The following is a 24,739-nucleotide window of genomic DNA, read 5'->3' as shown; positions in this document are numbered from 1 at the left end:
GAGAACATTATAACCCTGCTCTTTGGAATCTCAAACCTGAAAAGTTGTAGAAGTGTCAGCTCGGTGAAAGGAAAGGCCTCCAATACACCCAGTCCTAGGGTGATGAAACTGATGCTGCCTAGGCTGAGTTGAAGGAGAGGAAGAGCTTAAGTCCAGTGCTCGAGCTGCTTAGAAAATGGTAAATATTTTAATGGGAAAATTTCAAAAGAAATAAAAAATTTTCATTATCTTTTTTCATGGAAATTTTTTGTTTTTTAATGGAAAACCAAACACTGATTTTCCCTCTCAGTGATTTTTGAAAACTGAAAACCAAAATTTTTTTAAATTAATCTTTAAACCGTTAGCTTTTCATAGGAAAAAAACTGGAAAATTTAGAAAGAAAGAAGATTTTCTATGAAGATTTTCATTTAAAAGAGGCAGTTTTTCCATGGAAAAAAAGAATTTCAACCAGCTCTACCCAGGACCATCTTTCCTCCCCCTCCCCCCCGTGCCCACCTGGATCACAAAGAAGGAAGACCACAGGAGACCACAATCCTAAAATAAAACAGACCTGGGAGTGAAGGATCCCCTGTATTGTCCTCCTAGGTGTCAGATTAAAGATTCCCCCTTGTGCTGCTGAGCAGGGAGTTCCCACCGTTAGTTATCATTGTATTGAGAAGCTCTTTCCTCTTCCTCCTATTTCTGAGATTTTTTGGGGAGTGTGTGGAGCTAATTTTCATAGTGTAAGGGGGCTGCAGCGTAAATGAGAATCAAGTCCTAAATGCAGTATTGCAAGACCCAGAGTTCAAAAACCATGTGTCAGGTCTCAGAGAAATCCTGAGAGTGGTATAAAAGTCATGAGATTTTAAAAATAATTTTGGTATTCTTTATATTTGCCTTCTGGTTTTTGAGCCTAGGGTGCACTCAGGTTATGTTTTCAGGCTTTTCCCTGCAACCACAAGGGCTAGAAACTTACTCTTCTAGAAAAAAAGAAAAAGAAAAAGAAAGCTGAACTTCTCAGGTAATATTTCCAGAAGCTGAACCTTTGCAAAAACACCAAATACCTCATGACATATGATAAAATTAGGGCTGTCAAGCGATTAAAAAAGTTAATCGCAATTAATCACGCTGTTAAACAATAATAGAATACCATTTATTTAAATATTTTTGGATGTTTTCTACATTTTCTATAATGTCAAGCTTTTGAGCCTACAAGTCCAATCAGTTCTACTTCTTGTTCAGCCAATCGCTCAAACAGCTTTGTTTACATTTCCAGAAGATAATGTTGTCTGCTTCTTGTTTACAATGTTACCTGAAAGTGAGAACAGGCGTTTGCATGGCACTGTTGTAGCTGGCGCTGCAAGATATTTACTTGCCAGATGCGCTAAAGATGATGTCCCTTGATGCTTCAACCACCATTCCAGAGAACATGCGTCCATTCTGATGATGGGTTCTACTCGATAATGATCCAAAGCAGTGCGGACCGACACATATTCATTTTCATAATCTGAATCAGATGCCACCTGCAGAAGGTTGATTTTCTTTTTTGGTGGTTAGAGTTCTGTAGTTTCCGCATCAGAGTATTGCTCTTTTAAGACTTTTAAAAGCATACTCCACACCTCATCCCTCTCAGATTTTGGAAGGCACTTCAGATTCTTAAACCTTGGGTCGAGTGATGTAGCTGTCTTTAGAAATTTCACATTGGTACCTTCTTTGCATTTTGTCAAATTTACAGTGAAAGTGTTCTTAAAACGAACATGTGCTGGGTCATCATCTGAGACTGCTATAACATGAAATATATGGCAGAATGAGGGTAAATCAGAGCAGGAGACATACAATTCTCGCCCAAGGAGTTCAGTCATAAATTTAATTAACGCATTTTTTTTAACGAGTGTCATCAGCATGGAAGCACGTCCTCTGGAACGATGGCCAAAGCATGAAGAGACATATGAATCTTTAGCACATCTGGCATGTAACTATCTTGCTACGCCAGCTACAACAGTGTCATGAGAACTCCTGTTCTCACTTTCAGGTGACATTGTAAATAAGAGGTGGGCAGCATTACCTTCCGTAAATGAAAACAAACTTGTTTCTCTTAGCGATTGGCTAAACAAGAAGTAGGACTGAGTGCACTTGTAGGCTCTAAAGTTTTACATTGTTTTGTTTTTGAGTGCAGTTATGTAACCAAAAAAAAAATCTACATTTGTAAGTTGCACTTTCATGATAAAGAGATTGCACGACAGTACTTGTATGAGGTGAATTGAAAAATACTATTTCTTTTGTTTATCATTTTTACAGTGCAAATATTTGTAATAAAAAATACAGTAACTCCTCAGTTGAAGTCATCCCGGTGAACATTGTTACGTTGCTGATCAATTAGAGAACATGCTCATTTAAACTTGCGCAATGCTCCCCTATAACGGCGTTTGGCAGCTGCCTGCTTTGTCCACTGCTTGCAGGAAGAGCAGCCCGTTGCAGCTAGCTGGTGGGGGCTTGGAACCAGGGTGGACTGGCAGCCCCCTGTCAGCTCCGCGTTCCCGAAAGTTCCCTGTGCGGCAGCCGCCCAGCAGGCTATCAGTTGCCGGCAGTTCAGCTGTCCCTCACCCCACTGCCATGTGCTGCTCCTGCCCTCTGCCTTGGAGCTGCTCCCAGGAGCCTCCTGCTTGCTGTGTGGGGAAGGGGAGAGAAGGGGGCTAGTGTCAGGGTGTCCCCTTCCCCCCTGCTCCTGCACCCCGCTTACCCCATCTTCCATAGAGAAGGGGGGGACACACGACAGGGCTCAGGATGGAGGGAGCTTCCAGGCAGCAGCTGCTGTCTCAGCTTCCTGATCTACTTAAAAAGGCAGCGTACTTAGAGTGGGGTCAGCGTACTTAAAGGAGTAATGTGCATCTCTCTCTCTCTCTCTCCCTCACACACAGGGTGTGTGTCTCTGTCTGCCATGCTGTCTCCCCTCCCTCCATTCGTGCTGCCTTGTAGAGCATGAGGCTACATTAACAACAATGTGTTAACCCTTAAGGGATCAGCCAAGTGCTAGTTCATCATTTAGCAGTAAGGCATTCCCGGGGAAATGTCCCAGCCTCTGACTTCACCACCTCAACCAAGCTTCACAGTCATTATAGCTGTATACCAGTATTAAATTATTTAAAACTTTTATATATATATATATATATATATATATAATGTCTTTTGTCTGGTGAAAAAATGTCCCTGGAACCTAAACTCCCCATTTACATTTTCTTATGGGGAAATTGGATTCGCTTAACATTGTTTTGCTTAACGTCGTATTTTTCAGGAACATAACTACAACGTTAAGCGAGGAGTTACTGTAATATAAAGTGAGCACTGTACCTTTTGTATTCTGTGATGTAACTGAAATCGATATATTTGAAAATGTAGAAAAACATCCAAAAATACTTAATACATTTCAATTGGTATTCTAAATGGCAAAAAGAAAACTAGCCTTTCCTTCCTTTTTAAAAATAATTTAAGGTGTAGTCAGTCTAACAGAGGCAAGGGATTTTGATTTCATTTTTAAAAATCTTCTTTCCAACCTGACTGTCCTTTTAAATAAGTCAATGAGACAGGTGAACAAAAAAAGTTCTCTTGTGAGTCAATCTTGCAGCTAGCAGCTCTGAGATAAGTGTCACTGCAGTCAAACCATATATAACAAAGGGGAGAGAGGAAGAGTGGGGAAGGGAGCCTGTTGATGGAGAAATGAGGTGGAAAATTTGTTATTGCTGCTACTATCAAGCAGAGATAATATTAAGTAGAAAATTATCAGTTTCTCTCTGTTCGTAGGAGATTAGGCCACAAAAATAGTTTTAAAAAACATCCCAACCAAATACTATTGAATTTTGCCTTTCAGATTTACTTTTTATTTTTCTTTCTTTTGCAAGTTTTCTTGTGGGACATGCAGGTGCCACTATCACACAACAAGGTGTGTCAAAACTTGCATTTGACCTTCATCCATTTTTTTCCCAGCCTTCCACTGCGATTTTGTGTTCCTTCATTTCTCTTAGAAAGCGATGGTAAGACAAGAAACCCAACTTCAGTAGATGGCATTTAATAAGACAGGGTGAGATGGTCCAAATCAAGGCACCCCCAAAATTTGGGAAAAACAGATCTGGATCCAAACTTGCATTTTAAGAGCATCACCAAACAGAACATGCTGTATGGTTTGAGTCTAAGTACAGATTCCATAACTCACTTAGCTGAGAGGGAGAGGTTTTCACCAGTGATAGGTGGAAACGATACTATTCTGTATTGTGATAAGAGATGAGTTAAAATTAGAACCTTTTCTGTGGAGCTCTCTCCCTCAAATGTTGGTGGTTCAGAGAAAATGGATCCTGGATCCTAGCCGGTCCCAGTTCTTTGTGGTTTGCAAAATCGACACCGGACCCTATTTTGCTCATTGTGGAGATGGGACACATCCCAAACCTCTGATCTGGACTTTGGTGGCTTGGAGAAAAATGGAATGTGAATTTGAATCCCGGCCGTTTTTGCTAAACCAAATCCTGGTCTCCTTGGCCCATCTATAATCACAATATGGGGAGAGAATGGAAAAAACAACAGGCCTGATTCTCCATTCTAACTACGTAGGATCAAGGCAGCAACTTGCGCTTGGTTTTCCTACCGCTGAGAAGAGCAGGAACTTTGCCTCTAGATCTCACTGATGGAGAGCCCCTCCTGCTTTTATATTTGCAGCCACCTGTGGCAAATGGGTTTAGACTTCTTACTGGCAGGCAACTTGTAAGCCTCCTGAACCTTTCATGCAGATGGATAATTCTGCTTAACTTTAGGTGAGTCTTTCCCCTTAAGATATTTAATAATCCTCCTGTTATTGTAACTCATTTAATCCTAGGAATGAATCTGGCTCAACAAGGGAAATGAAAGCTTAAACGAGAGAGTTACTTTGGATCAACAAATGTGTGGCACAAAACAGAGTGCCTTTATACCTGCATTGTTTGCACTGGGGCACATGCTTTCTAGTATTAGCAATGCCCGCACACAAACCAAACCTGCAAGTCCTTGAAATGACAAACACAGCTGAAGCAATGATTTTGCTGTACAAATGAGGGCAGCTCTGGAATCTGTTTGCTCATTACGAGCAGCTTGGAGATTTAACTTTACAGAAGTCACTAACGTACCTGTCATTGTACGTTGGTACCAGGATATGACAGTCCAGGACAGGATGCACTCAGTAGCTAATGGCAGATACGGCGTTGGCTTCCCTTGCAACCAGAAATCCTTTGTAATGCCTCACAATAACATTCAAAATCTCACAAAACATTTAAGACAGTAAATTGTGATGGGAAAAAAGGGTAACTGGAGTAAAGCAAACTGATGCTAATAGAGATGCAGAATGAGCTCTGTTGGATTTCTTTAACCGTAATAACATGTTCTTTACTTAAAGAAAGAAATGAAATGCAGTGTGAAAAATGTTTAAATGATGCACTGTGTCACTCTTGATTTCAGCACAATAATCACCAGTTTTAGGTTTTAAAGAAGGAAAAGGGGAATATGGACGTTAGGGGCTAAATTGTTTCCTTGCATATCTCATTGAGGACAAGAACAGATTCTAAAAGGGATTGGGCATTTATACATATAACAAGAACAGCCAGAGTTATGTTAGTAAGGATTAAAAATGCTGGGATTTGGAAGGGATACAAATGCTTATGCTTCAGGGCATGAGCCAACATCTAACCAGGGAGGATTAGGAAGAAAGATTCCCTGGGGGGCAGGTTACCCCTTAACAGCCTTCTGCAAAGTTTCTTGCATCTTCCTCTATAACAGCCACTCTGGGAGACAGGACACTAGACTAGACAGACCACTGGTCTGATTTTTCTATATGGAAATCCCTTGTGTAGGGGGCTGGAAAATCCAACGGGACAGATTCTAAATTGGTGTGAATCAGGTCCACCCAGTGAGGTTTATCCTCCATGGGCTTTCCAGCAGGTCACTTGCTGTCACCCCTCAGCTCAGCAAATACAATCACCGACTCACATGTTTTCAGCTTGTCCCAAAGAGTCTAAGAAAATAACAAGCAAACAGACTTATTCTTATTTACAGTTCCCATACCCGATGGACAAAAGGGAAGAGATTACATTTAACTTTGTTTCTTTTTCTGAGTTTGATTTAAGTGCTCAGGCTGAATGGTATTATGTTTACATTTCAGGGCAAATAGAGATTTCAAATGCATGGACAAGAAAGATTGATCCTGGCTCTAATGGGGTGGCACCCACCTCTCGTGAGCACCCCCTGGTCATGTGCATTCCTGCAGTTTTGTCAATTTCTCAGCTCACGGTGCCCCCATCAGCTGCTGCACTTATTGGGTGGATCTTCAGTGACTCAGCCCTCCAGCCAAGTCACCCACAGTCAGTGTGCAAACAAACCCCTTCTTGAGTGCACTGTCCAACTGGGCCTGTCTCAAAGCCCAGTAAGATCCTATAGCCCTCTCCAGCTCAGTCTCTTCATAGCCCAGTAGGGCCAATCCTGGTACCCCTCAATTGGCAATATGTCTGTAGCCCTCCCTGGGCTCCACTCCTCAGTCTGACTAATAGGGCCTCTCTCAGTATCCTAACTGGCCAGTTTACGCGCAGATTCCTGCTCAGGGGTGGAGCAGCAACCCCCAGGGCTTCCTCCCTGGAGGCTCTTCTCCTGCCCTCTAGTCCTCTGACCCCAGCTGGGTCAGTCTTAGTTCTAGCTCCCCCAATCCCTGCAAGCAGTCACCAAACTCACACTGGCCTGCAGCTCTTTTTATAGGAGCCTGCTGGGCCCTCACTGGCTGCTCCCTATAGCTTCTCTGATTGGCTGCTTCCCCAGCAGCCACTCTAGCCAGGCTTGGAGGACCTGTCCATTGCTTCTTTCCCGGGATGTTGTGGCCAGATCCTGAGGCCTCCAGCAGGGGGCCTTTGGACCTAGTCCACTCCATCACACTTGCTTAAGTATTAATTACACATGGAGTTTAAAGGTGATCTGCACACATACCAAAAAGAGGTTTTTACCCTGTTGTGCTTTTTAATGTATAAAAAAGGCCTGAAAAAATTGGGTGTTTTATTGGTTTGTTTTGGTAGGTTGGTTTCTACGTGTTTTATACTGTGAAAATATTAGAAATGTAGGCTGAGGTTTTCAGAGACAAGAAGGGGTTACAGCCATACATCTTCCATTGAAATTAGTGGCTCTGTCCATCAATCAGTTTTGAGACTCTCAGCTGCTACATGTTAACTTTAATCTTCCTATTTTTGTTGAAGGACCCTCAGGTGGCTTGGTAGTGGTACCTTTCTTAACCTTTAAATGTAGGGACAAGGCTGCTGAATCTTTAAGGAAGAAAGCTTTTCTCCCAATGTGCTAACAAAAAAATCAAAAGAATTTTAAATAATCTGAATAAAAATCACTTCTCTCAATCAGTAAAATTTCACTCGTATCGTTTCTCAAATATCATAAACCTCCTAGTTCTCCAGCTGGCTATAGAGTCTTCTAAGATAGACAAGTATGATTTTCTGATATGAGACACAAGATAAAGAAAAATTATTGTTTGGGGGAAACCTTTTGGTCTTCTTTAATTATTATTAGAAGCCAAAAACCATGCCAAATCCTCTCCTCTACTCTAATCCTTAGCAGGTCACCTTTAAGGTTGTGCATATCTAACCTGCAACTTCTGATTACAAATAGGCTGAACCAAAGCCCCAGTTCTCACATTTCAAAGTGTTCAGAATAGAGATCTGAATTTTGCAGTTCATGCTCATTTTTCAGCATCGATGGGCGAGGTGACCTTGCCATACAACTTTCCCTAAATTGCACAATTGCTATTTTTCAAATAAAATATTGGGCTTGAGTCTGTAGCTGCTCAGCGGGTGAAATTCACACCTTTGCAGACAGACAGCATAAGGACTATTCACTACTTAAATCCCACTTAAGCCCTAAAATATGGCTTTAGTGGGACTTCAGTTATGCATAACCCTCACCTAGTCCCTGCAGAAGGGTGAATTTCAGTCAATCTGTGAAAATTCATTGAATTTTCTTTTTTAAATTACACTGACCCTCACTCATATTATCAGATGGCTTTTTGGTGCTTTCAGCAGTAGGTGGAATGGAACTCTTTCCTTGTAGACTCCTGTAACATAATTACATGCGAGATGATACAAAACTGCTACATCAGAAGATTTGGATAAATGCAGTTTCTCCAAAGCAGAGTTTCTTTAAAGGGCAAATTCTGCTCTAAAAAATTATTCTAGTAGTGGCTTCATGAGGTTCCGGGTTTATTATCTCAATAATTTCCCTATATTCCATACTCAGTTTACAAGTAAAAGCTGTTTTTTTTGTTTGTTTTTTTACTGCCATTCCTGTAAACTCAGCCTTGGGTTTGAGTCAAGCTGGGTTCTTTCCTTCTCAGCCATTGTCACTCATAATAAAGAGTTTGGTGGCCAAATTATGCTCTGATAGGCCTGTGCAACCTCCATTTTCTTAACTGGGGTTGCACAGGTGTAACAGATTGAAATTTAGCTAACCATTCTGCCGACAATGTACAAGAAGAGGCAGAAGTGAGCTCACTCTTCCTTAGCTGGGTTGGCTCAGTGAGGAGGACTCATTTGTGTGAGTAAATATTATACCAAATACACAGAAAGAACAGATCCCTTGAGTAAGAAGGTGCTTTTTCTACATAGTTCTTTTTCAGAGTAGGAGTGTGCTGTAGCATTTTATTTTTAGATAAGTAGTGGCAGTCCTATTGGTAAATCAAGATTTAAATATAAAATAGCATCCAGAGCCGATCATACTATGCAATGTCTCTGTCAAATGCTATGCCTGGCCTTCCATTTAAATGGATAAGACTCAAACACATGTGAAATTTGGAAAGACTGGATTAAACGGTTGCATGCATTCACACATCCTCTGGCTTTGCTTTTTAGAATTTTATTTATTTGTATAGTCTTCTTATCTGTTCATAAGTGGGAACTGCACTGTGTTTGATGTGGGTAATTTTTATGTATATTGTGCCTTCCTATTGGCATTTATGAATTAAACAGCAGGAGGACATACCAGCGAGAGAGTACCACTGTATTACAATTAGCAATTTAATCATACAGAGTCAATTATGAGGCAACTGGCTTGGGGAAAATATCACAGATGTTAGAGACAAGCATAACATAGATATCATCTTTGTGCATCACCTCAGGTGGTCCCAGAACTAATTCAGGGAATCCCAATAGCATTTTATACAATGCTTCGCTCCAGGGACGAAAGGGTGTTTTAAAAAAGAAAGTGGTAGGCCCGGTCCTGTTCCCAGTGATGTCGATTGGGATTTTCTCATTGGCTTCACTGGGAACTGTATAGTTATTAGTTAGGAAGTGTAACTCCACTGTCTTCCTGGTTTACACATGCGTGAGTGTGGGCAGGGGTCTCTGACCCTTGCAATATTAGGCCACAATCCTGCCAGGAGGTACACAACAATAGTTCCCTGTGGAAGACAATGTACTTTGGGTAGTGACCGCTACACCTGGGAGCGTTCGCAGGACTGGGTCAGTAGAAGGCAAAACTCAGATTTAACAGTGGCGGGGAAGTGATATGACGTACAAGCAACGAGTTAGGTTGTGCAACCCCTACTCCCATTAGTGAGCATTCACCCAAGCCAGGTGTGCTTTCTGCAGTCATTCACATTATTCGTATGTGTGAGTGCTCCCCAGGGGCGGCTCTATGTTTTTTGCCGCCCCAAGCACGGCAGTCAGGCAGTCTTTGGCGGTGTTTCTGCGGCTGGTCCGCTGGTGAAATGGATTCGGTGGTGTTTCCTGCGGGTGATCTGATGGTCCCGCGCCTTCGGCACCCTCTGCTGAATTGCCGCCGAAGCCGCGGGATCAGCGAACCTCCCGCAGAAACACTGCCGAAGGCCGCCTGACTCCTGCCCTCACGGCGACTGGCACGCCGCTCCCCACGGTTTGCCGCCCCAGGCATGCGCTTGCTGTGCAGGTGCCTGGAACCGCCCTGGGTGCTCCCCCATGTAAGGGTTACACACAGTACTCCCAAGGAATCAGCATGACGACTGGAACTCACCTGATTAGTTTCATGATATTTTAAGTAGACCGTCCCAGAATGCCCATTTCTAGCCACTGTTAGGTCCACTTAAAAAAAAAACAGCTATCTTCATTCTCCCCTTTTAGCTAACCAGAAGTCCTCTGCCTGCCTATTCTCCATTGCCTAGCTCACAGGCGCCGACATTTTAAAGTGCTGGGGGGTGCTCGACCCCTAGCTCTGCCCCAGACTCTGTCCCACCCCATCCCTCCCCCCAAGGCCCCACCCCTGCCCCACCTCTTTCCGTCCAGTTCAGCCTCCTCCCCCGAGCATGCTGCATCCTTGATCCTCCCCTTTCCCTCCCAGCCTCCTGCTCACCGCAAAACAGTTGTTCGTGGCAGGCAGGAGGGAGGGGGATGTGCTGATCCGTGGCAAAGGCACTGGGGGAGATGGAGGGAGCTCATAGGGGGGCACCCACCTTTTGTTCCCCATGGGTGCTCCAGCCCTGGAGCACCCACGGAGTCGGCGCCTATGGCTTAGCTGGTTGAACAACCCATTTAGACTGAAATGTTGTTGTTGTATTTTAAAGAAGAGGCATTTTTCAGTTAGCTGATTAGGAATGGCAGGAGCTTTCTTCTTTGTTCAGTCCTCTAAACCAGTAGTTCTCCACCTATTTACCATTGTGGGCCACATATGCAGCTCTCTATGTGTTACTGGGCCACAACCACACAAAATATATATGTGTAACCCTTCTGCCCCTCTGAGTTGGCAGCAACAAGGGCTGGGTTCAGTATCCAGGGGTTCCGTTTCAATAACACAATGCAAAACCGGCTCGAGCCCCCACCCAGTGACCTGGGACAATTACATACCATCCCCCCGGGCGCCTCTAGGAGGCAATACTTCCCCACTCGCAAGCACAGAGTCCGAGTGTAGCAAAATCCTTTTAATAAAGGACGGAAACAATGCGGCATCACGTTGGAGAGACACCACAAACAGGACTATACACAAACCATAAAGCAAAAAAACCCACCTCCAAGTACATTTGGCAGTGTCCTTTCCCTCTTAGGGTCTTAAGTCCAATTACCCCAAAATCCAACAACCCAAAAGTCTCTGTCTCTGGTCAGTGCCACCCCAGAGTTCAAAAGTTTATCTGCAGAGTTTTACCCCCCCAGCCTGGGTGGAAATGGGGGGGAAGTGCACACTGAGTGTTAAGGGGCACCTTACGTGGGCCAGGGCCGACTGATCCGCCTCTCCGTGGAGTTCTGCTGCAGCCTTCACCACGACTGGCTCCACTCCACCAGCTGCGCCGCTCCTCCAGCCGACCCGTGAACCGCATCTCCCGTCCCCGCAAACCGCTCCACACTGCTCCAACATGCTGCAAACTGCTCCGCTCTGCCAGCCGCTTAGCGATAGATCTTCAGGCTCCCCCACTAGTTAACACAGCACTCAGTGATCTCAGCTCAGTAAGCTTAGCTCTTTTAGTGATTTCAGCTCTTAGTGGTTTCAGGTTGTAGTAGGGGAGCCCCAGTGCTGGTGCACCATTGGCCCAACGTGAATTCAGGTCAGCAGCCTCTAGATGGACTCCTAAAGGATTTAAAATTAGCTCTGCTCTTCAACAGTGGAGAGAGGAGGATGTGCAATTGGTGTTCCAGGCCCTCAAACAGGGCCCATACCATCAGGTACACACACCAGTCCCCAACCTCTCTCAATTTACTGGGTTTTGGAACCCATGTCCCTTGTCTAGCAAGTACTTTTTAATGTAGGTTGAGTCATTTCTGTCATAAAGCAGTCTCATAGTTCCTCATTTACTTAATCAGGGTGACAACATTTATTCCCCGATATAGCCTGGATACGGGGATTAGTAATTTACTGCTGGCCTATGCCACAAAATAGGACCTCGATTCTGTGCTAGCTCAGCTTTTCTGGTCACTCATTTCCTGTCCGCTCTGGGAGGCAGTAAGTGAGCAAACAGCCCTGCTTCTTCCTACCTGCCTAGAACTAAGATGGGAGTAGTAGCCCACATAAGAGAAAAAAGAACAGGAGTACTTGTGGCACCTTAGAGACTAACACATTTATTTGGGCATAAGCTTTCGTGGGCTAAAACCCACTTCATCGGATGCATGTAGTGGAAAATACAGTAGGAAGATATATATATATATATACACACAGAAAACTTGAAAAAATGGGTGTTGCCATACCAACTGTAACGAGACTAATCAATTAAAGTGGGCTATTGTCAGCAGGATAAAAAAAACTTTTGTAGTGATAAATGAGTGTTGCCATACCAACTATAACAAGACTAATCAATTAAGGTGGAGAAACCCCACCACAACTTTTGTATCAATAACAAAAGTTTTATTTCTCCTGCTAATAGCCCACATTAATTGATTAGTCTTGTTATAGTTGGTATGGCAACACCCATTTTTTCACGTTCTCTGTGTATATATATCTTCCTACTGTATTTTCCACTGCATGCATCCGATGAAGTGGGTTTTAGCCCATGAAAGCTTATGCTCAAATAAATTTGTTAGTCTCTAAGGTGCCACAAGTACTCCTCATTCTTTTTGCTGATACAGACTAACACGGCTACCACTCTGAAACCTGCCACATAAGAGAGTGGTTCTCATTTCCCTGGGCAGGTACATAGTTCAAAACTTCAATCTAGCCCTTTCTTGCAAATATTCCAAGATAACATCAGTTGTGGCTGAGTATCCTGAAAAGATTCACGTCAGAGGAACTTGGCAAGAAGATACTGTATGTTTTATAAGTTCACAGGAATTATGTTTCCTTGTGCTTTTATTGCACATATCAGCGTGTAGTCTCCTTTTTTGTGTGTTTATAATTCTGACTGGTGCTACCGAGAGTTGCACATGCCTCTCAGCAGGAGAGTTGCTCTGTTTCATCTTCAAACCCAGAGCTATAGAAAAAAGATGTTTGTTTTTTCATCTAGATACACCACATCACAGTCATTTTAATCAAAACTTTTAGTGCTCAAGCATGTCTAATATGAATCATGCCAAATCGTTTAGTTTTATTAAGCCTTTGAGGCTGAAAATCTATATATCTTTTTATAAATGTTGTTTTGTTCCTTCTGAATCTGAAATAAATTGAGTGTTTGTTAAAGGACTGAAAACTCTAGAGGAGTTAAGCCTCCTTATTTATCCACAGAATAAGGATAATCCAGGAGCTGGGAGTACAAAGTTTTTCTCAGTGCATATGCTCACCCTGGAGGGGCAATCTCTAGGGTTAATAGGCAAGTTCATTTTCTTTGGCTCCTTGGCACTATTGCTCATACTGTCAAGACGGGTGCAGGTCCCTAGTTGTGGTTTTTGCGCTGTGGACACATATCTGGATTGGGTCCACCAAACTCATTACACACTGAATGAACACAACCTGGTAACAACTTTCCTAGCACTACTGATCCTGGCTTTGAACTGGTGACATCGTGGTGGGAAGGGACCTAGACAGTTTCATTATTAATTCTTTAGTAGCAACTTTTTTCTATTGTCAAGGCATTTCATTTCCCCGTATACAAACACATAAAAAATGCATCACCTTAACTGCCTTTTATGTGCAGTCTGCCCACTTCTCCCATGGCCACCCGCTCTGAATGAGTCCCTGGTGTGATGGAAAGAAGAAATGGCGCCATGGTGACAGCTGAGCCCCTGCTGTGTTTGGAAGGGGGAGGACTGCATGAAGATGTTGGTGGCTCAGTTGTGCCACTGTTGTGCCCTGTGTGTTTTCTAAGTTAACTAAAAATGATGAACCTTTTATTAATTTAGGCCATTAAAAGACACTTGGTGATGCTTCTGCTTTATTCTTATTGGGTGAAATTCAGCCTCATATGGAAAGCAAGCTAAAGGACCATGCACAACGTAAGCTGCTCTTAAGCCATCAAAATAGACCCTCAGTAGAACTTAAGTGATGGACAGGCCTTGAACTGGCCCTTTGTGCAGAGGTCAATGTACACGTTATATGTAATTAAAAATAAGGTTATATGTTTAAAATAACGTGGCCAGATCCTCAGCTGGTGTAAATTGATCTAGTGCTATGGAATAAATCAGCATCACTCCTTCAATGGAGCTATGCTGATATGTACCTGCTGAGGATCCTGCTCATAAATTATTTGCCAATAAATAATTTTAGAACCTAGGCTTAAAATAAACAGACCTTCCCTGGTGGGAGAAAAAGAGACCTGAGTTGCTGGTTGTGCTATGGGCTGCTAAATATGTATAAGAAAGATGAAATAACTTCCCCCATTACATAGAAATGAATAAACAGTAATTGTCAGTCACTCTATGCCTCTGAGGCTTTTAAACCCCCTCCCTGAAAAAATTTAAATACGAACACCTGCTAACGTCCTTGTAAAATAAGTGCTCCTCTGAAGCTTTTGCCAACAAATTGGAAAGATTTATTTCCTCATAAAGGCTTTGTTGTAAGCTCAGCTAATGTGTATTTACACTGTTTACTTTAAGTTATGTAAATGAATCCACTGACAAATGCAGGAACCATTTGCTTAACCGTAGAATGCAGTGACTTAACAAAAAGTCGCTGGTTTATATGCTGAAATACTACTGCCTTTTATGTGTGTGCAAGTTAGCAAAATAGGAAACGGGGCATAATTTTATTAAAGGCTCATAAAACTTTAAAGTGCGGTCCTACTCTGAGAAGTGACTCTAAAAATGGAACCATCTTACTCTCCCATAAGAATGGCCATACTGGATCAGACCAAAGGTCCATCTAACCCAGTATCCTGTCTTCTTCAGACAGTGGCCAATGCCAGGTGCTTAGAGGGAATGAACAGAACAGGTAATCATCAAGTGATCCATCCCCTGTCTCCCATTCCCAGCTTCTGACAAACAGAGGCTAGGGACACCATCCCTGCCCATCCTGGCTAATGGCCATTGGTGGACTTATCCTCTATGAACTTATCTAGTTCTTTTTTGAACCCTGTTATAGTCTTGGCCTTCACAACATCCTCTGGCAAAGAGTTCCACAAACTGACGGCGCTTTGTGTGAAAAAATACTTCCCCTATATGTTTGCTGTATATATTCAAACTCTGTTCTGCTTTCTGTAGTGAAAAATTCAATTTTGCTACTCTTGCTCCTGACTGCCTTGTGGATCTAATGCAGCCATGGGAGAATGAACTGAATTCCTTTCTGGCTTGTGCATCATCAGCAGACTTGTTAATGAAGTTCCCTTTACAGAACTATCTCTACAATCTCAGCAATAGTTCGACGACCCCGCTAAAGCTAAGGTGGCGTGTGCAGGGCTGGAACAGACTACGCTATCTTTTTTACTTATGAAATGAGCAAATTTGATATGGAGCCACCGAGACAAGATCAGTGTGGAATGATGCCATTTTCACAAAGTCACTTTTCAGAGCAAACCACATTTAAATACATAGAACAGATTATATGTATTTGGGGGACAGTCACTCAGTAAAACAGGAGAGAGATACTTAGAAGCAATAATGCTGAAAAAGGGCTGTGGTAACAGTGGACAGCCAACTGCACATGAGCTTGTAATGCAGTTTCTCAAGGAGGAAGGATGGCCACGTGGTTAGGAAACTAGGCTGAGCGACCTGAGTTCAAGATCCTGATCTATTACAGAGTCTTTTTTAAAAGAGTCCCTCAGCCTCTCAGTGCTTTAGTTCCCATTCTGTCAAATGGGTGTTATATCACTTCCCAACCTCACAGGGGTATTATGAGGTAAATACATTAAAGACTGTGAGCTGCTCAGCTACTGTAGTAATGGGGGATGGATAAGTACCCTAGATAGATAGAACAAGCCTCAACCATAAAACAGAAGGGACCTCTGTGACTTTTGGGGCTGCATTCACTGAATTGTCATGTCTCAGACCTGAGAGGTGATACTTCCCTCCATACAGAACAGTAGTGAGGCTGGCATATACAATTTTGCCTTCCCTTCTGGGCACAACAGTATGAGAAAGGTGCCAACAAACTCTAGGGATTTCAAAGCAAAGTGAATGAAGGCCGAAGGAACTGGCTTCTGAGGAGAGGTGGTGAGAAACAGCTACCTGATCTAATGATGATGCAAGTTTTTGAAGGGATGTAAATGTAGAGAAAGGAGAGAAATTGTTCAGTGTGATCCAAGAGGCTATCATCAAGTCAAGGGATAAAATGAATCCTAGAGATATTTAAACTGAGTAGTGGCAAATACCTTGCAATGGTTAGGTCTGTTGGAAAGGGCCACCCGGTCTGCACCAGCAAGCCCCATCATATGAATCATTTAAAACCAGATTAAAGAAAGACATTGCACAAATTCCATAGGGACCAATCCTCCTCTGGCAGGGGAAAGGAGCAGATAATCTAATATGGTATTTTCTTCACTAAATTCCCTGACTTACCTTTTAAGGTGCTGACCTACTGGTAATAGAAGTCTCCCCTGGTCATCTTGACATAGGGCAAAATTCTCTGTGGGCATAATTCCACTGAAGTCAATGGTGATATTTGTCATCATCAGATAATTTGGCTCACGCTGTGCAAAGTAGGTGAAAACACTGCCATTCTGACTGGGTAGTGTTCCATACCTATTTTGCACTCACTTTCCATAGTGCATTCAAATTGAAGATGTGACCCATCTATCTGTGTCCAGAACTGATTCTCAGCCTCGCGCCCCATGTTGTCCGTTACACCTGTGTAATGTGGATATCAGATGCTGCCCACTCCCTCCTTTTGCCCAAGGATAAGTAGGTACACAATGAAGGGGCAATCAATGGAGAAACCCGCGTCCAGCATCTAACGCTAAAAATTACAGCTGGGTAGAAAATTAGCTTTTGTTTTCCCCACAGAAAACTTTGACAAAGATGAAAAGGTATCATCAAGGTTTTTAGTGGAAAAATGTAACTTTTTGTTTAGAAAGGAAAAACAAACAAACAAAAAGACTCCTAAAAGACTCAAACGCTGGCAAGTTTTTGGTGGAAAAACTAATTTATTTAGTTATTTGGCCAAAAACTGCTAAAAATTGAAAAAAATATTTGTTGGCTGAAAAACATGACAAAAATTTTTGGAGGAAAGTAGACACGTCCCACAAAAATTTTCCTTTTGTTAAAAACCCAATTGTCTTATAAAAAAGTTTTGATGGAAAATTTTGGCCTACCCCTACTAGAAGTACTTACATAAGGCTGACAACAGGACAGGGAGTGGAGAGAGAACAAGGAAGGAGAAGGAAAGAAAGGATAATGTGGAAAAATGAGGGGTAAGACAGGTGGTAGGAGAGGGCAGAAGGGTAATGAGAGAGGAAGAAAGAGTGGCCATGGGGAAAAGGAGTCAGGCTATGGGTGAGTGAAAAGAGAGGAAAGTTTAGTGGTGAAGAGTTCAAAACTAGCATTTGAACAGGGAAAAAGAAACCAAGAAGTGGAGACAAAAATATTTGAAGAGGCTGAGTGATAAGGGCAGAGAAAGGAAGATTCCTTCTGGTTGAGTTGAGCATAGCTCTTGGAAAGACATCTAGTCTTGATATAAAGACTTCAAGTGATGGAGAATCCCGACCGTCCCTTAGTAAATATTGTGGTAAAGGCGTTGCTGCATGGCAGAAGCAAATCATTTAACCCTGGAGTGTGCAAAACTACTGAACATTTCTCTGTGAAATTTAACACGCGCATTTCCACTGCTTTGGATGACTTTCATGCTCCTCGCATTAGCTTTTCCTTTAAATTCAAGGAAGTGGCAACTTTCACACCCAAACTATGTGGAATTTCACATTTCAGTTGTTGAATCTGAAGTCCCCTCCCACTTGGCATGAGCTCCTTTTCACTTGCAAATGAAAGGGGCTAATTTTTTTGCAAAAGGTATATGTGAAAAGGTGAAATGTGAATTTCCAAATGGAATGGACCCAAGTTTTCCAGTTCATAGCAAAATGCAAAAACCTCCCACCCCCAAAATATCAACTTACTTTGTCTTTTGTTGTAACTATTACACATCTCTATTTGAGCTAAATTAGGAAATCTGTCTATCAGGCTGTCCTTCTAGCTGTCATATATTTAAAAGACACAAAGCTTATTTACACATTGCTACCCTTCCTTTTGCGGGAACACTGTCCCACTTTGATACATTTCTGAAATGTCCAAAGCCTTTTCAATCAGAGTAGTCCAGAACTCCACGGAGGGGTTAGAGGGATGGAATGCACCTCTCTCCATCTGCTTCGTTGCTGTGCAGCCTGTCTGTAGTGTCTGAGCAAAGCTCATCCCTGCCACCTTCTTCAGGTGGGTATTCTCAGCAGCTGGGTCAGCAGAAGGTTGGACTCACTGGTTCCTTCCCCTGCTCTCCTGAAGTGGCCCATTCCATGCCATAATATTCAGTCACCATTTGTAGTGCTTTGGGGGTGCAAAATCCCCCTCTTCCTTGCCACTCCAACACTGTCCTCATACCAAATTACTGTGGGGCTTAAATAGATCTGCTGGGGTGAATTTCACCCTGGGAAGATAATATGTCACTTCCTTTTTGTTCATGTTAAAATGATAGATAGCATTAAAAGAAACATGAAAATTAGCAGCTTCAGGTTTCCAGGTTTTCCTCCTTCCACCTATCTAACTCATCAGTATGCATATTACAGTGTCCTCTCAAACATACTGTCCGAGATCCACGCCAGATTGTTTTGAACTGTGTTATTGATGAGAAGCACAATGACAGCAGTGTCTGCCATTGTGTGTGCAATGTGTACAAAACAGCATGAGATGGAAATGAATTCTTAGAAGTTTTATTTTTAAAAATAGGTTGGGTGCGTGGCAGCAATCTCCTAGGAAACTCATATTCGTATTATGAGAATATAATGTATGGTAATTATATATCAGATAGAATAGACTAGAAGTGGCTGTCAGATTGTTTCTGCTAACATATTCCAACAGGGAAAGTCACAAGTCTATAATAGTTAGTTATGGTTGGCTTTCTTGAAAGGGTTGCTGTACTGAGATTATTCCTCTTATGTCATTGCTCTCAGAAAAACAAGTAATGAGGAGCTTATGGGGATTGAGAATGGCATACAGAGACTTTGACCTCTAGTTTGGCAGTCCAGGGCAGTAGTGATTGAGAGCTATTACTGTCAGTGACTTCTGGGTGAAATGTGCATGGGCTTAAATAGGACATATGTAACCTGCTGGTGAGTGTGTGTTAGAGATTCTGTTGGTGCCCAGTCTGCAGAGGGTGTGAGTCTGTTACAGCCCCACCAAGGGAGGCTTGGTTCTCTAGCTTAAGCTGTAGTGGCTCCTGCTGTTATCTTGGAGGTCCCTGGTTTAACTCCTGGTGTGTTGGCCAGTATGGTGACCATCACACCTAGATTTTATGCTGTCCTTTGTTCCGGGGGTGACTGTCACACAAAGTGAATTTGTGCCCTCAAGGTGAAATTCAGCTCCATGCAGAGAACCAGCATGAGACCACTTAAACTCTGTTTTGAGGGTTTAAATAGGATTGAAGTGGTGCATAGGCCCTTTGCTGGCCCTTTGTACAGGGGTGAATTTCACCCTCAGTTCTGTGGTTGGCAGACAGGTGTCCGCATAACAATCAGGGACCTGTATCTTAATTCACCCCTTTTCTGACAGTGTCAGCAGAGAGGCCAAAGGCTGAATCTACGGTGGAGATTGAACTACTCAATATTAGAATGAGGTGTCTCCAGGAAAGACAGATGAGTGGGATCTCCCAGGGTGGTATAGGCGCTGGTGGCTAATGCAGAGTTTACCTACTGTCTTCCCCTCTAAGATACTGGGGCAGTTATGGTCTTTCCTTCTTTCAGATAAAGGCACTGGAAGCAGCACTGTCACCACATCATGCTGCGATTCTCTGGTGGGCTCAGATGTCACAATGACTGGCCTGCCATGTGAGCTGGCTTCCTGCTGTTTGCTGCCTTTTGCCTTTGAGTTTAACTCAGAATATGCCCCCTCATGCCCTATAATAATTACAGCACAATTGCTTGCTAACTTCAAACACAAGAGGCAGCATTGGGCAGCCAAGGACAGCCCCTGCTCTACCTCAGTCACCACCTATGCCTTCTGGTCTGACACTTCTCTATTGTGGGGTCACGCCAAGCTGGCTCTGTGGATATAAGTTGTGTTGGGTCATGGGCTCCCTGCTACCAGGACTCAGAACCACAGATCAGTAGAATCTGTGCTTAATGTGCCATGGTTTAAATGGAATTTGGGGTGACTTACAATTCTTGAGGCCTTCAGGAAATTTCCTTGAAGGTCACTGTTGTTTATGTGTCGATGGAATATGGGCACAAAAAGTCAAAGGTATTAACATGACACAGTCCAACATTAAACTGTATTAAACAAGGTTTGGGGTTTGTTATACAGAGACCTCCGCCTGTTCAGTACCATAGCAAACACATCATTAAAATATTTTAAGCCATTTATTAAAGAAACAGAAAAGAAGGTGGGGAAGGTTAAAACATTTGAAGACATTTCAAAGTATTAAATAAGTCATTCACTTTAACAGCATTCCTTGTTCCTTTTCTCTTTAGCTGGAGAGAGTCTTTAGAAGGAAAAAACCACCTTGTGTCACGGTCTCTTAGGTGATGTTCTAGTGATAACTGTCCTATTTGGGGAAAAGTGAAGAAGAGAAGAAATTAATTGAAATGGGCTGGAGCTGTCATGCTGTTGTTTTTAAAGTCAATTCTGTTTCCTAGAAGACAAAACAAGACGCACAAAGGGGAAAAGAAAAGAACAGCAAAGAAAAAGTGCAGCTTCTGTCTCGGGTATTGACTTCCACTTGCAAACTCACTGCTGAAAAAACACACACACATTACATGGTCTTGTCAGCCACTCCAAGACCTGGCAAACTTATATTAGCATGAGGTTGTTTAGGGCCTTGCTTTTAGCTGTCTTTCTGGTCACAGGCTTTCAGCAGTGCTGTAACGTATTCAGTCTTGGCTGGCTAAGTCAGACTCTTATTAGAAAAAGTAGAGAGAGAAGAAATAAGGTAGGGAAGGAAAAGGATCCATTTGGAGGTGGAGTGCAGATAGAGTCTCACATCTCAGGAGATGCTTGGGATTTAGCCAGAGCTGGTGGAGGTGGCAGTGTCATCCGGGTCCCTCTCTTTGGCCTGATCTGATCAGCACATCTCTCAAGATTAGCATGAAGAAGGGCAGGTGTCCCAGGAGATGGTGCGGGTGGCAGCCATAATGATGAAACTTGCTCCTTCTCCCTGCTCTTGTATTTCAGTCAGCCAGTGTACCAGTAGCCAGCTTTTTCCCACCTCTAGAGTCTCTTTTTGAGGACTCCAAATGGAGAGATGGTCAGAATAGCTTGTCTTCTCGTTATTTTGTCCACCAGTTAGGCCTAATTTCCAACATACCAATTTGGGTTCATACTCCTTTTATTTACCAGGTACGATTTGAACATAGTCCTTGAGTTATATCAGTAGGCCTTGTTTGGACTAATTTAGTCTTTCTGTCTCCCTTTTGCATCTTTTCCCATCAACATTTACTGTTCTAGGTTATTGCGACACTTTATAAACTTTCTCACAGTTGAGCTCACAGTTAAGGTAAATTTGTAGGCCCAGTGATTACAACACCACAGCAAACCTGGAACTACCCAATAATCTCAGGAATGGTCCTTTCAGAACAGCACTGAGGCACCCTGAGTGGTTAATATGGGGAAGTTTGTGCCGGTCCTGTACCTGTTCTGTGAATAACCAGGATATTAGTGGAACAATTTACACATGGACCAAGGACCAAATTTTGGTCCCATTAATGTCAATGGCAAAAATCCAATTGCACTGACTTCAATGGGAACAGGATTAGGCCCTTAGTATACTTTAAAAAACAAGTCAAACTTGTTTGCAGAAGTTCCAGCTTTGCTCGGTAACTTCCCTGTACAATTGCACTGAACTAATCTTCTCCAGAACGTTTATTCTGAAATGCAGCAGTTACTAGGCAAACAAGTCCATTAGATTTCTTAATGTTCCTTAGCTGGGACATAAAACCACAATTCGGACCCTTGAGTCAGTGGGCTGGGGCTGGGGCTGGGGCTGGGGCTGGGGCTGGGGGTGGGAAAGCAAACACCTGTTTGTTGTTGTTCTGTGAGAAGTCTGTTAAAAATAAGGCTGCAGCTGGAATTCTAACTGCTGAGGTTGTTAATATTAACGGAGTTAGATTCTGAACAATGAAAATTTTGCATTCTGTGGTGCTCGCTCTCTCTGTCACGTTCTCTCCTTTTTTTAACTCTAAGCTGTGATTGAGTGGGCAAAGATTCAACATATACATCCTTCTGAGTCCAAATATTTAAAACAGATTCTTATGCCCGGCTGGATGGGTAACAACAGAATAAGAACAAGCCAATTAATGTTTCATAGCCATACAAAGGGGATATTATAAAACTGCTTAGCTGTGTGGTGCCACAGCCATGAAATGGCCTGCGTCTGCAGTCCTTACTTGGGTTGACGTATCATCAAAGTCAGGGGGAGTTCTTCCGGAGTGCAGACTGTGGATGCAGGTCTAAAGGGCTACTTTGGAAAAGGCAGATCTTAGATGCTGAGTCTTAGCCTCAGGACTAAGCTGAGTTTGTTCTTCAAAGAGGGCAGGGTTATGGTCTAGTGGATTAGTCATGGGTCTTGGAGACTTGCTGGACTTAATCCTAGCTATGACATTGATTTACTATTCCTTCGCACAACTCACTTAGGACCTAGGCCTTCATCATTTCAACCAGAGCAAGCTCAGACCCTTAACCTCTCTATGCTTCAGCTCACTCATCTGTAAAATGGGGATATGTAACCAGAGGCCCATTGGTGCATCACTACTCTGTCAGCAACTCTTGTCAGGCCTGACATACTCACTATACCTCACATACTGTTGTCATAATCTGTATCTAAAAGGTGTCATGTAAGGGATCATATACAAACTGGTAACACGCTGGTCTTGGAAATCATTGTGAGATGTGTATACAGGATGTCTAGAATGGGTTATAAATACGTGCTAGAATTATGTTCTTAAAATGGCAAGCAATGCCTAATTCATGCCTGTTCCAGACAAAGGCATGTGGTTCTGCCTGCTTGAATGTGTCTGCAATGTACATTAGGCAAGGCATGACCGAAGACAAAGAAAAGCACATTTACATGCAAGGTAAACAAAGCCATCAACCTAGTGCAGAGGTTCCCAAACTTTTTTTATTGTGTACCCTCTTCCAGACCTACCAGCTGACCACATACCCTATTCCATCTCATCACTGATACTTTGTGTGTTCTTCTTAACACTACCTATCTTTAGCCATCTGTCCATATTTCACTGTTACAAACAGATATAGTTACAGTGCAACATATACAACTGAAAAAAACTCTTAAGTTCTGAGCTCAGTTAGAATGTACAGTTGCTGGGCAACTGAACCCGTGCTGTACGGTGATAGGAAGTGAGGGCTCCGTACATCAGTGTCTCAGTGTATCTGTGTTCTCATTGGTACATCTTGCTGTAAATTAACTACCGTATTTTATATAATACATTTCCATAGTTTTAAAGCTCTGTCTGAGTAGCTTCTTATGAAAATGCAATAAATAAAATAATTAATAGATATAATCCACCATTACACAATTTCTCCCATGTACCCCCCCAGAAATGTCTTGCATACCCCCAGGGGCATGCGTACCATAGTTTGGGAACCCCTGATCTAGCAAGTGAGGGATGGAGATAGCCTCTTAACAATCATGACAAGGGGTGGAGAGTGCACCCCTCCAGGAAACCTTCCTTCTTCTTGTATGAGGGTCAGTGAATTTTGGGGGAAAGTATGGCATCTATCCCCCAGCAGAAGAGAGAGAGGCTTTGTCTGGGCTTACTTTTCAAAGAATATATTTCAAAGGTTTACTGGACTATATAAAAAAGGAGAGAGAATCTCATAGGAGTCTATCATTTGTGGGATTCAAGGGGCCAGAACTCTTGAAATCACAGCAGGTTGGATCCTTCAGCCAAGCTGGTTGAAGTCTCTGGGAAGTGAGTATAGGATAGACACCTGCTTAGGCAAAGATTGTAACTTGCTGAAGTTAAGTTTCAGTCTTAGAAGCCTAGTTTTACTTTTTGTTTGTAATTATCTGTCTTTACTCCTCATACTTGGTATCCCTTAAACCTTTGACCTTTTATATAATAAACTCAGTATTGCCAGTTTCAAGAGATCAAAAATCATGAGTTGGACCCCCCAAAAGTCATGAGATTTTTCAAAAAGGTGATATTGTGTTTCTTAGGTCAGTCTCTTGATTTTTGAACTCCCCCGCCCATCCCCAGGGTGTGTGCGTGTGACACGGAGTGTCACCCGCTCTCCCTTATGTATTGGATAGTGTGATTTTGGCCCCTGTAGCAGGAGCTCTCAACCCCACATCTGTCTGTCTCCTGACCAGCAATTTATCCTGTCTCTCAGTGCCCCATCGGTTCTGTACCCCAGCCCCTATCATCACCACCATATCAGCACAGCCCCTCTACTTCGACGCCCATTGCCCTCAGCTCACCCTCCCAGCACTCACCCCATCTGCTCAGAATCCACCATCATACAGTCCCCCCCTGCACTTCAACCCCCCTGCAGCCTCCAGGCCATAGTTCAGCCCTCCCAGCCTCACCTCTGCTGCTCTTAGGGTTCTTCACCTTTCCCAGGCTTGGGGGGACTGCAGTGGGGGACTCTTTCCCACTTCCCAGGCTGGCAGGGAAGCCCCTTCTCACAGGGCTGACAGTGGGAGCCCCTCTTCTTGGGGCTGACAGCGGGAGCACGGCCACCTGGGACTGACAGCAGGAGACCGCGAGCAGGGGCTCCCACAGTCAGCCCCGCGA

The 24,739-nt window shown here is 43.1% G+C and overlaps 1 protein-coding gene and 1 long non-coding RNA gene across 5 annotated transcripts in view; one reads left to right on the top strand and one right to left on the bottom strand.

The window, feature by feature from the left end:
• Nucleotides 1–24,739, top strand: part of CAMK1D (calcium/calmodulin dependent protein kinase ID) — a 351,475-nt gene that overhangs the window by 106,336 nt on the left and 220,400 nt on the right. The window lies entirely within an intron of this gene.
• On the bottom strand, nt 20,403–22,677 carry LOC120395211. The gene is made up of 2 exons (XR_005592523.1): nt 22,370–22,677; nt 20,403–20,532 (listed from the first exon to the last, which is right to left on the bottom strand). It is a non-coding gene; the product is annotated as an uncharacterized LOC120395211 (long non-coding RNA).

The sequence above is a fragment of the Mauremys reevesii genome, linkage group 1, assembly GCF_016161935.1.
Source record: "Mauremys reevesii isolate NIE-2019 linkage group 1, ASM1616193v1, whole genome shotgun sequence".
Classification (NCBI taxonomy): domain Eukaryota; kingdom Metazoa; phylum Chordata; order Testudines; family Geoemydidae; genus Mauremys; species Mauremys reevesii.
The sequence above is the reverse complement of the archived record's forward strand: the minus strand, read 5'-3'. Positions and strand labels throughout refer to the sequence as shown.